Raw genomic sequence first — 13,589 nt, 5'->3', positions numbered from 1 at the left:
TTCTCCATCCATGACCACTATCTATCTCCAGAATTTTCTCATCATCTCATACTGAAACTTACAAAATGTACTTTTAAACTCCTTCAGTTTTCTGTTAATATATTGAGACAGCTCAGTGAAAGAATATATCATATAATCAACTGGGCCCTCTGTTTCCCCTCGCTGTTAAACCTCACAAGTGATACTTCCACTTTTGGGTCCTTTCTGCCTTTAGGGCTCTCTGGCGTCTTGTCCAGCTTAAGGCGTCAGCGTAGAGATGCTTTCTAGTTTCCTGGGGCATTATGCAAGTGTCTCCTGAGAAGGCGTTGCTGCTGTTAGAGTAGCCACCGTATGCACTGTTCCCTGCTACCCAGCAATGTGGTGGCCATCATTCATCAGGACATCGTTCTGTGACACATGGAAAGCATGTGAGCCAAGAGAAAGGGCAAGAGTGGAGGGTCCTTTTAGAGCTGCCCGACCACCAGAAAGCTTTGTGGAAAGCATATCGTTCAAGTTTCCAAGAAGTCATTTGTGAAGAGTTGATTATAACTTCCCTAGATCAGCTTGTTTTACATGCTGAGAAGTTAATTAGATTTTATGAGTATTTAAAATTATTCAGAGTGCACCATAGGCAATATATTTCTTTTGATACAGAGATGAAGAAGATACGATCCCTATGAGGGACTTGTTGCCTAGAGATCTCAGAAGCAAATAGAATCGTACCTCACTTGCTTGGGTGACTTAATTTAAAGATGGTACTATGGCTACACTATTCCCAGCTAACATTGTGTTACTTACAATATTGTACAACTATGAAAATCTCTTTAAATGGCAACCATTGTTTGTTTTTATGAGAAGTCATAGTTAATGTAGTTCTCTGGGTTTTTCTTTCCTAGAGGCAGGAAATTGTTTTGATGTGTTGATATGATTATATATGTAGACAATCCAGTAACATCTAGAGTTCAGCAAAGTTGCTACATTCACAGTCAATATGCAGAAGTCAGTTGTATTCCTGTATATCAGCAACTAACAGAAAATGAAAGTTTCTAGAAAGATCTCTTAAACAATAGTATAAAAAAAATTGAAATACCTAAGAGTAAATCTAATAAAATATATACAAGATCTTCATAGAGAAAATTTTAGACTATGTCAAGAGGCATTTAAGGAGATCTTAAAAGGAGTGTTCTATGATGTACATGGATTGGAAGCCTCAATATTGTAAAGGTGTTCATTTACCTTACATTTATTTGTAGATTCAGTGTTATCCCATCCAATATAATATTTGAACCATTTGAAAGTAAGTTGCAGACATGATGCCCCATTACCCCTAAATACTTTAGTGATATTTCCTTAAAACAAGAACCCTCCTACATAACCATAATATGACCTCAAAATCAGGAGATTAAAATTGACATATAACATCTAATCCACAGACCCATGTTCACATTTCACTGATTGCCCCAGTAATGGTCCTCTCTGCTACAGCATCCCAGTCTTCGGTAAATGGTACATTTAGTTGTCCTGTCTCTTGTGTCCTTCAGTCTGGAAGAGTTTTCTAGTCTTTTCTTTCATGACCGTGACACTTTTGAAGAGTATAAGTCAGGTACTTTGTAGAATGTACCTCAGTTGGGATTTATCTAATGTGTTCTCATGATTAGATTCAGGATATACATTTCTGTCAGAAGCAGCACAGAAATGATGCTGTATTCTTCTCACTATATTATACCAGTAGGTACATAATGTCAAATTGTCCCATTCCTGGTGATGTTAACTTCAATCACTTGGTTAGGGTAGTATCTGTCAAGTTTCTCCATTCTAAAGTTAATAAAAAGAACTTTGTGAGGAGATTATTTGAGACTATGAAATGTCCTATTTCTCATCCAAGTGTTATCAGTTCATTTGAGTCCATTAACACTACTTGCCTGAATCAGTTATTACTATTCTGGTTGCCAAATGGTGAGTCCATCATTGCTTTATGCTTTGATTGATATTCTACTGTAAAGAAGAACAGTCCCTTCTCCATTTGTTCATTCGTTTATTGATTTATATCACTATGGACTCATGGATTCCTACTGTATTCAGTAAACTACAATATATTACTGTCATTTATTTTGATACTGATCTTTTCCCAGATTTTGTCTATGGGAGTCTCTTTAAACTCGCTTCTATGTACTTTTGACTTTTTGAGCTCTTCTCTATTTTTTGGTATATCAAGGTGTCCAAAGCTTATTTTCTACTTTTCCCTGCCCCAGCCATTTTTGCAAGGAGCCCTGGTTCCTTTAAATGGAAAGTACTCATTGCTACTGGAAAGTCATTGGCTTTAAGCCCTATTGGTGGACAGGTCAAAGAAATACTTGTGTGTATACACACACACACAGACATACATCTATATGTATTTCTGTATGTACATATATATTGAAAACCTTGAGATCACATTGATGTCTTCAATTCTAATTCAATACTTCAGAGTTTAATCTTTCCATTGCCATATTTGTAACTCCTTTCTCTTATAGTGAGAAACCTGGCTCCCATAATCCTAAACATATCATTTGCTTACTCTCCCTTTATGTTCCAGTCTCCTGACAATGCCGTCTGCTGTGTTGGCCCACCTGGCCCCAAATATGCCACATCCTCAGCCATTGCTGTACTTGGTCCTGACCACACTGATCCTAACATGCCAGTCAAAACCCTAGCCTCAGCTACATCGAGGACCGGGCGAGCTGAATCTTTGACCCCAGTGATGTCCATCCTGACTACACCACTTGAATCCTAGGCCCTGGTCATCTAGCTGAATCCTCAACCCAAACTGGAAGGGAGGGAAGGGGCAAATTTATGATCTTTTGATAATGAACAACTATTAAATATTTTTTTATTGAATTTACTAGGAAAAGGTTAAAAGTGAATGGTTATACATATTTATCAGAAGTGTTTAAAACACAGATGGACATATTTATGAAATTTATAGGAGGTTTTAAATTATGATTTTGCTATCCCTTTTTTGTCTCAACTGTAATACTTGCAAATAACTTTTAAATATTATTAATATTTCCTGTAATAACTAAACCATATTACATAGTATGCTGTTTTTTAATGTCTTTACAATCAACCAATTTAATTATTCTGCATTTATAAAATTAGCATACTTCTCAGAAAACAGAGTACAAGAGCCTAGTTGTCTGCGTTTCTGAGTTACAAGTTTTATTTGGGTTCATTGTTAGCTTTTAAGTAAACAGCAAATACATACTAGCCATACATCACATGAAAACCTTGCCCAGGTTTCTGGATATGGTCCTGCCCACTTATTACATGATATTATAAGTCTTCCTTATAGTGTTGAAAGAGTTGGAAAGAAGAGATAGTGGAACAGTGTGAACAGACCAGTGAGCTTTTCATTGTCTAGGGAGTGCTAATTAATAAGTGAATGTGGCCCTGAAATTTAAAAATCGGAACATAGACTAAGTGTGGTAAGATCTTATTTACAACTGTAGGCATAGAGCCTAGCATATAATTATTACTGTCTGCCAAATTAATTATCTGTTCTCATTTAATTTTACATCAGAAATTTGCTTTTGAGATCTACTTCCAACGAAATCAAAACTTTTCTGTATCCAACTATTTTCTTCAAAGTTGTGAGTTCATTTAGTCGGTTGCCAGTCAGATCAGAATGTGTTGTGTGATTCAACACAGGAGGAAGCACTGAGTCTATGAATTCTGCATCTACAGGTGCAGATACACATTTGATAATTCAGATTTAATGAGAGTTTTAAATGATTTTTTGTTTTAAATTGGATCATAAATGTATATGTACCATTTAAAGAATAATTATAAGATGAACATCCATTTGCCCCCAACCCCCTTAATACAATGTTAAGGAGCCACCAGGGGACTCCTCCACTGTCTTGAATTTTCTGTTAATCATCCCCTGGCTTCTTAAAAAAATTTGCTGTGTATTATTTAATTTTACCTGTTTTTTGAGACTTTTACAAGTGGAATCATTGTTTGATTCTTTTGTGGCTTCTTACATTCAACATGTTTTTCAGGTTAATCCATGTAGATGTTTGTAGCTGCAAACATATGTTTTCTTTTCCCCTTTTTTAACTACTGTGAAGTATTCCATTGGGTAAATATACTACAGTTCATGTTCGTCCTGCTGTTGATAGGCATTTAGGTTGCTTCCAGTTTTTTTGTCACTGAACAATGCTGCATTGAAAACTTAATCTTTTTCTTTCGCTTTTTAAAAAAACAAATCTGCTTTGTGGTCATCATCTCATTTAATATTTACCAAGGCAGATATTCTTACTTGCCTTTTTCAGATGAGCAAATAGACTTCAAAGAAGTTAAATAACAACCTGTAAGTTATATAGCTAATAAGAAAGGGTGATAAGACTGAATCCAGGTGTTTTTATTATAAATTCGGTCTTATTTCATCTTCGTTTTTTAAGCCAGAGTCGATCATAAATCATATACTTTCAGGTTATATTTTTTCTTTCTAGTTGCTAGAACACTCAAGTTTAGGATTATCATATCCCAACTCCAAGGTCATTTTTAGTGTGTTTATTAAAATTTATTCATTTATTTAAAACCTGTGCATCTAAAATTGCTAAAGTTTTTCTGGGTTACAGTGAGTTTGTAGGTTAAACTTGCTGACAATGAGAGAACAGAGCAGGTGACAGAACAAACAAGTCCGTCCTTCCACACCCTGTCCCAGAATAGTTTGGGAAACAATACTGTAACGGAGAGCTGGTGAGGATTGTAAGCACAGAATGGGATTTGAATGAGATCTCTTAGCTTCTGCTCATAATCAGGAAAAGAGTCAGCAATCTGGGTGAGAAATAGGCCCTGAATTAAGCCAATGTCTGTGGGGATGCTGACCTAAATTCCAATTTATTTTTAGGGACCTAATTGACAGGGATTAGTGACTCATCGTGAGTGTGGAGTTGGTGACGGTGGAGGGTTGAGTTGGGCAGGGTGCAGAAAGGGATGCTTAACCGGGAAGCCGGGGAATACTAGCTTTCTTCAGATATCTTAAGTGAAAGCAAAGGATTAAAGTTAAACATATTACTTGCTCCTTTAGGCAGAATGAGGTCCTGTGACTGGGAATTAAACGGAAGCAGGTTTCGTATCAGTACTCGCTAAGGAAGCCAGTTATGATTAGAACTGTTTTTAAATGGAATGCATTATCTTGTGATTTGGTGAATTCCCCAAAACTGGAAAAGTGTTCAAGGCAAAAACTATGAGGATTATTATTAGGGAGGAAATTGGGCTAGATGATCGGTAAAGACTTTTCAAGCTCTGATCATGGTTCTATGACCTTGGATTTGAAGTAAAAGATGTTTTGGGGTGCTACAAATCCTAAAATCACTGCGTTCAGGAATTTCAGTGTTTTCATTATGCCACTATTATTAATGTCAGCAAAGAAGCATTTAAGCCTCATCACCTAGAAGACATCTTTAAAGTGCTGGGGGAAAAAATATGTCAACCCCAAATTATATAGAGTAAAAATATCCTTCAGAAATGAAGGTGAAATATAGGCGTTTTTGACAAATGAAAAAGAGAATTATTCACCAGCAGGCCTGCGTTAATCGTGACTTTCGGCAGAAGGAAAATGATTCCAGATGGAAATACAGAAATGCAGGAAAGAAGGAAGACCTCTAGAAAAGGTGAATGTAAATGAGTATTCACTATTAGAAAGCAATACTAGTGACATGGAGTATAAAATTTATGTATAGTTAAAATACATGACAACAATAATGAAAAAGTTCAAAAAATAGAAGTTCTATCATCAAGGAAGTGGTAAATGTAATAATTTGTATTAAATTTAATCAAGATGTGTGGTTTTTTTTTTTTTTTTTTTTTTTGTGAGGGGGACCAGCCCTGAGCTAACATCCAATGCCAATCCTCCTCTTTTTTGCTGAGGAAGACTGGCCCTGGGCTAACATCCATGCCCATCTTCCTCTACTTTATATGGGACGCCACCACAGCATGGCTTAACAAGCGGTGCATCAGTGCGCACCCGGGATCCGAACCGGCAAACCCCGGGCCGCCGCAGCGGAACGTGCGCACTTAACCACTTGCGCCACTGGGCCGGCACCTCAAGATGTGTGTTTTACTATTAAAAAGAATGATAAAAGGAGGGGAAAATAAAATATTTGAGTAATTTGAAAGATGACAGAAGAAAAAAATTCAAACGGTCAAATAGAAGATAAATAGGATGGTAGATATAAAATCACCTAAATCAGTAATTACATTAAATGAAAGTGGACTAAATACTCCAAGTAATAAACTGATGTTGTCAGACTAGGGAAGAAAACGAAACCTATCTACATCCTGTTTACATCGTAAATAAAGGCGCACAGAAACAATAAGGATGGAAAAATATAACCCATGCAACTACTAATGAAAAAACGGATGGGTCTGGCCCCGTGGCGTAGCCGTTAAGTGCGCACACTCCGCTGCTGGCGGCCCGGGTTCGGATCCCGGGCAAGCACCGACTCACCGCTTGTCAGACCATGCTGTGGCTGCGTCCCATATAAAGTGGAGGAACATCGGCACAGATATTAGCTCAGGGCTGATCTTCCTAACAAAAAAAAAAAGGAAAAACTGATGGAGCTATCCTAATAGCAGATAAAACGGATTCTAAGTCAAGAAGCATTACTGGACATAAAGAGATATTCTGTAATGAAGTCGATCTACCAGGCAGATTTCACAGTTATAAATAACATTGTTTCAAATATATAAGGCAAAAATAGACAACCAAAAGGAAAAATGGACAAATCATAAGGGTTGCTTTAACATACTTCTGAACACATAGATAAAAAGTAGCAAAAATATAGATCTGAAGAACACAGTTAACAAACGACATACAAAGAACACTGTCAACAATGACAGAAATTTATCTTTCACTTAAGCCCATATTTAAAATTTACCAAAACTGACAATAACCAGGCCATAAAGAAAGCCCCAAAACAGTTCAGAGGATTGAAATAATTCAAAATATGCTTTCTTACCTCAGAGAAATTGTTCTAGAAATCAGTAACAAAAGATAACTAGCAAATCCTCCTCATGTGCCTGGAAATTAAGCAGAACACTTCTGAATAATCCATGGATCGAGGGAGAAATAACAAGCATTAGAAAATATTTTAAACTGAATGATGATGAAGACATGCCGTATCAAAAATTGTGGGCTGCAGCTAAAGCAATGCTGAGAGAGATGTATAGCCTTCACTACATTTACATTTTAACCATTTGACTTTTAAGTCAAAAGGTTATAATCAAACTTCATCTCAAGAGGCAAGAAGAATAATAAACCTAAAGAACGTAGGAAGAAGGCAGTAAAGAGTAGAAATCAGTGAAATAGAAAACAAAGTTAAAGAAAAACAATAAAGCTAAAAGCTGGTTCTTTAAAAAGTTTAAGAAAATTGATAAACCCCTAGAAAAACATGGATTAAAAAAAAAGAACAAAGTAATGTCAGGAATGAAAAGGAGGTCACTGGATACTCTCCAAACAGTGAAAAGGTGTTGATATAAGGAACAACTTAACAGCAAACATTGAAAATTTAAATAAGGGCAAATTCCTCAAATAATTAAACCGACACAACAAATAGAAAATCTAGAGAATTTCCTCAATTAATGGAAACTGAGTCACTTATTACAAGCCTTTCCACAAAGTATAATTCTTTCAGACATTTAAGGAAGAAATTACTACAATTTTATACAGATTCTTCCGTTAAATAGAAAAAGGGAATACTTCCAAACTCTAAGTTCATCCTAACCTTGACCAAAATCTGACAAGGACATCTTAATACCGTAGTTCCCCATTATCCATGAGGATGCATTCCAAGACCCCCAATGGATGCCTGAAAGTGCAGATAGTACTGAACCCTCTGTGTACTATGTTTTTTCCTACGTATACATATCTACGATAAAGTTTAATTTATAAATTAGGCACAGTAAGAGGTTAACAACAATAACCAACAAAAAATAGAACAATTATAACAATATACTGTAATAAGGGTTATGTGAATGTGATCTCTCTCTCAAAATATCTTATTGTACTGTACTCATCCTTCTTCTGTGATGATGTGAGATGATACAGTGCCTACGTGTTGAGATGAAGTGAGGTGAATGACGTAGGCATTGGGACTTAGCGTTAGGCTGCTACTGACCTGACGATACCTCAGAAGGAGGATCATCGAGCCGTAATGATGTTGATGGTTGGGTGTCAGAAGCTGATGTCTGTGGTTGACCTGGGGTGACTGAAACCTCGGAAAGCAAAACCATGGATAAGGGAAGACTACTGTAGATAGAAAAGAAACTTGCAATATATAAAAAGGATAGTATATTGCTACCAAGTGAGGTTAATTCTCCATGTATGCAAAAGTGGTTTAACATTTGAAAAATCAAATTAATTTGCCCCATTAATTTTTTTAAAGGGATAAAAATATAGTTATCTCAATAGATGCAAATTGAAAAAAGAATTTTATGAAATTCAACAGCCATTTATGATAAAAAACTCTTAGCAAACTGTGAATAGAACTTCCCTAAACTGATAGAGATACAGTCTACAGCAGATGTATTTCATGGTAAAATATTGAAAGTTTTGCCCCTGAGATCAGGAATGACACAAGGATACCTACAATCACTACTTTATTTAACATTGTACTAGAGATTCTAGCCATGCAATAAGGCCAGAAAAAGAAATGAAAGGCATAAATATTGAAAAGGAAGAAATAAAATAGTCATTTGTTTGCAGAATATATAATTATGTACATAGGAAATCCAAATAAATTTACCTACTATTATTAGTAGGTAAATTTAATAAACTGCTTGTAAGTTCAGTATTAAAGTCACTAACAATTGTATATCAACACCAAATAGAAAATGGAATTTATGAAATGATATTGTTTAAAATAACATCAAAGATCTAGGAAATTGAAAGAGAGGTGTAGAGATGTTTATTTCTACACTGAAATATACAAAATATTGTTGATATAATCAAAGTAGAACTAAACAATAGAAAGATCTATCATTTTAGTGGATTGGAAGATTTAACGTTATGAAGATAGCAATTCTGCCCACATTGCTCTATACATTCAACCCAGGCTTATTTTTGTTAATGTTTTTTCCAGTGTGCTTTAAGGTACTTTGATATAGTCTCATGATCCTCAGGGAGGCAGAGTAGAGTTTTCAACTCGCCCTTAGTGGCTTCAGAAAGGATCACTTGCCACAGGTTATACAGCTAGCAGGGGAAGGATGTAGCACCGAACCCGTGGGATTCTTACTTGGATATTCTTTCTTCTCCACTTTTCTACCAAAGACTGCTCCAATCCTGTTCTTTCTGGCTACTTTCCTTCCTCCTAGGATCTCAGCACTGCGGGAGACACATTATAGGATTTAACCTACCTCAAAATCCAAGGCCTTTTTATTTTTAAATTAGTGTTCAATATATTATAGAAGTTTTATTCATTTAAATAAATCCCTTGAATTTAAAGTTAGAAAACCTTTTCCATGCAGCACTGGGGTTTGTAGGCTGATTGTCAACAACTACTTTGAGTCCTACTTTAAAACTAGTGCTATTCAAGTGACCCCCTGGAGATGTGATCCTAAATATTTAACTGAATATTTGTAATTAGCTTTATAAAAAGAAAATGGTTGTAACTATCCCCAGAGATTAAGACCCAATCTAGAGCAGACCTAAATTATTTGGGATCATGTAAGACTTCATGTGATAAAGACAAAAATTTCCTAGCCTGAGGGAGTTGAGTGGGTTGTGTTAGTTGCAAATTCTTTTGGTTATCCATTGAATAAATCCTTTCTTTCTTCACTACTTCCTTCTCTTCTAAGCTAAGTTTGATTTCAAAGGAAATTTTTTGAAGCCCATAATCTTATTTGGCTTAAACTATTATTTAAACAGCCTCCGCATAAAATATTCTGCCCTGTTCGGGGTTTCCCCAATGTTATCCAGTTCCCTTGGAATCACATTGGAGTTGTCTCTGGTCACACAACATTTGAAGTATAATGTGTACTAATTAAATGTACAATTTTAAAAGAATGTAGACGTATACCTGTTGCCAGTGGGGATGGAGCACTAAGAACTTATTCAAGAATTACTGAGGAACTATAATTGATCTTAGTGACCTATTATTAATGTGGAGTTGGGAAAGGTGAGGCTAGAGTGGGACAAGGCAGAGAATGGCCCGAATCTGCAAACTGGTCACATGATAAATGGGTGAAGACCTAGGGATGCTCAGCCTGGGAAAGAGGAAACTTGGGGCGTGACCGCCGTCCTCAAATATTGAAAGTGAGAAGAGATTAGGGTTAGAGTGCTTGTTTGCTCCTTTGGGGAGAAATATAACCAAAGACTAGGATTTATAGGGAGGCAGATTCTGCTCAATAATATAAGGAAGCCATTCTACAATTAGGGTCGTTCTACAATGGAACATGTGACCTCATGATTTCTCAGTCACTGGGGACACATTCAAAACAAAAACTAGATGACCACCTTTCAAGCATATTTTGAGGAGAAATCTTTTTGGGGAGGGCATGTTGGTTTCCATTATTTGTAAAGCCCTGTCTGACTCTGAACCTAAGACTGTTAAGGCCTTGAGTTGAGTGAATTCTTCCCCTTGGATATAGCCCTCTTTGTAATTTCAGCAGGGAGCAGATAAACCTCATTACCTAGCGGGGCTGCTTCTGAATGTGCTTTGATACACACAGCGGAGTCCTTTGCTGATGTAGTTGCGTTCTGTGCTCTCCGCTCCCTGCCAGGGATCGTTGTTCCTGGTTCCCAGTCTCCTGTCTTACTGGCAACATAAATGTGGTGTTACTATGTATTGCTGTATTCATAGATTTTTGTATATTTTAGGAAGCTTTAGGTTACGTTGTATACGTTTATCTATAACTTAATTCAACCCTCACTTAATGACAACTTACCACATGCCGTCTACTATGCCGGATAATAGAGACCAAACAGCAGTTAAAAAATACGTCTTGTCGTTGTGGACCTTACAACCTAGTACTATCAAAGGTTGGCTCTTAGTGAGTTCTATATTCACATTTGGAAAAGTCAGATTTGGTTAAACACCAGTTTTTTCCAGGAATGAATAGCAAAATTTCCCTGTCTACAAAGTCTGAGAATGGAAGCAAAGTTTTATATTGAAGCTAGAATAGTATGACTTGTGTTATTCCAAAAATATTGTCATTACCGACGTCTAAAATTCTGCAATCAGGATAGTTGTATCCACAATTTTCTTTTAGAGACTTTAATTGGAAACTATCATGAACACCATCTAAGTGGAAATGTCTTCTGCTGCTGATCTAGATCTGAGCTGTCAATACAGCAGCCAGAAGCCACATGTGGCTATTTAAGTTTAAATTAATTCAAATTATATAAAATTTGGGGGCCAGCCCTGTGGCATAGTGGTTAAGTTCTGTGTGCTCCGCTTTGGCGGCCCAGGTTCACAAGTTTGGATCCCGAGTGTGGACCTACACCACTCATCAGCCATGCTGTGATGGTGTCCCACATACAAAGTAGAGGAAGATTGGCACAGATGTTAGCTTAGGAACAATCTTCCTCAAGCAAAAAGAGGAAGATTGGCAACAGATGTTAGCGCAGGGCAAATCTTCCTAAGCCAAAAAAAAAATTATATAAAATTAAAATTTTAGTTCCTCAGTTTTATTAGCCCCATTTCAAGTAGTTAATAGCTGCATGTGTCTGGTGCCTACCATGTTGGACAGTGCAGATGCGGTACATTTCCGTCATGGCAGAAAGTTCTCTTGGACAGTGCTGACTTAAAGAGGAACTGGCACATTCAGAAGCTGGCATTATAGCTGTAAAAAAAAAAAAAAGTATTTAATAAAATTCCATACCCATTCATGATTAAAAATCTTAGTAAACTGTGAATAGAAGAGAACATGCTTAAACTGGTTTAGTTCCCACTAAACAGGTTGAATAAGTAGCAACACATAAAATTAGGAAAACAGATAATTTGAAAAATAGCCACTTTGCTGTGTATATACCAACAGCATTATAATGACTAAAATATATCCCAATGGTTTGTACAAATCTGGGTTGATAATGTGTTAATCAAATGTTACAAATACAAGTATAAGAATAATCAGTAGAACTAATTTATCTAATATGTATTGGTGTGGTACAAATAACAGCCTGAAAATTCTGCCACGATCAACACCAAGTGAGGGATGTGCTGTGTAAAGTGAAAATTCTTTAGAACCTCTGGCTCCTCAGTTAAGCATATGGTTCTCACTTCAAAAGGAGTCAAACTAAATAGAGATGCCCTATGATCCAGCCATCCCACTACTGGGAATCTATCCAACGCACCTGAAATCAACAATCCAAAGAGGCTTATGCACCCCTATGTTCATTGCAGCGTTATTCACCATAGCCAAGAAGTGGAAGCAACCTAAGCGTCCCTCGACTGACGATTGGATTAAGAAAATGTGGTATATATATACAATGGAATACTACTCAGCCATAAAAAAAGACAAAATCGTCCCATTTGCAACAACATGGATGGGCCTGGAGTGTATTATGTTAAGTGAAATAAGCCAGAAAGAGAAAGACAAACACTGTATGATCTCACTCATATGTGGAATATAAACCAACACATGGACAGAGAAAACTGGACTGTGGTTACCAGGGACAGTGGGGGTGGGGGGTGGGCACAAGGGGTGAAGGGAGTCATATATATGGTGATGGACAAACAAAAATGTACAACCCAAAATTTCACAATGTTAGAAACCATTAAAACATCAATAAAAAAAAAAAAAAGGAGTCAAACTAGACTTCTGATATTCATGGATGTTTTTTCTAAATGCTCTTGGCTGTGGTCTGCCTTTATCTCATTATGCACACATATGTGTATGTATATATTTTATTTCTTTCAAGGTACCATTTTATTCAGTTTTTCTCTATATGCTATTTGTTTAGTTACAGGAATGCATAGGTGCTGATGGAAAAGTCCCCACTGTTACTGCAGTTTTATACACTGGTGGAGCTAAATTCCAGTTTATGTTTGAAAATAGAGCCCTATAGGTTAAGTGTGATCTGTAATCTAGTACCAATCATCACCAGATCTAAAAAGATGGGAATAAAGTACAGCTGCTTCCTACTTGCTCTCTGCTGGGCATTGTGCTGGATGCTTAACTGCATTTATTTTATTTCATACAACAACTCTGTGATATAAAATAGGTAGGATTAGCCCCATTAAACACGCAGTCCAGCAGGCCAACGTCAGTTTCATAATAGGCCCTGTCTCATGCCCCTAATAACTTGTTCAGTCAGGATTTGAACCTGTCTGATTCCTTTATCTGTGCCTATTTCACTATCCTATTATCTAGGGTTCCCAATTATGAACAGTAATAGTAATAAATATCCTTTAAAAAAAAAAAAAAAAAAGCAGGACATTTATTTCTCACAGTTGCGGAGGCCGGGAAGTCCAAGATCAAGGTGATGACAGATTTGGTGTCTGGTAAGGACCTTCTTCCTGGTTTCCAGATGGCTGTTTTCTTGCTGTACCCTCACACAGTGGAAGGAGAAATGTCATTTTTCAAGTGCTTATTATATATCAGATAATTCTAAGCACTTTTCT

The sequence above is a fragment of the Diceros bicornis genome, chromosome 4 (genome assembly GCF_020826845.1).
Source record: "Diceros bicornis minor isolate mBicDic1 chromosome 4, mDicBic1.mat.cur, whole genome shotgun sequence".
Classification (NCBI taxonomy): Eukaryota; Metazoa; Chordata; class Mammalia; order Perissodactyla; family Rhinocerotidae; genus Diceros; species Diceros bicornis.
This window is presented reverse-complemented; position numbering follows the sequence as displayed.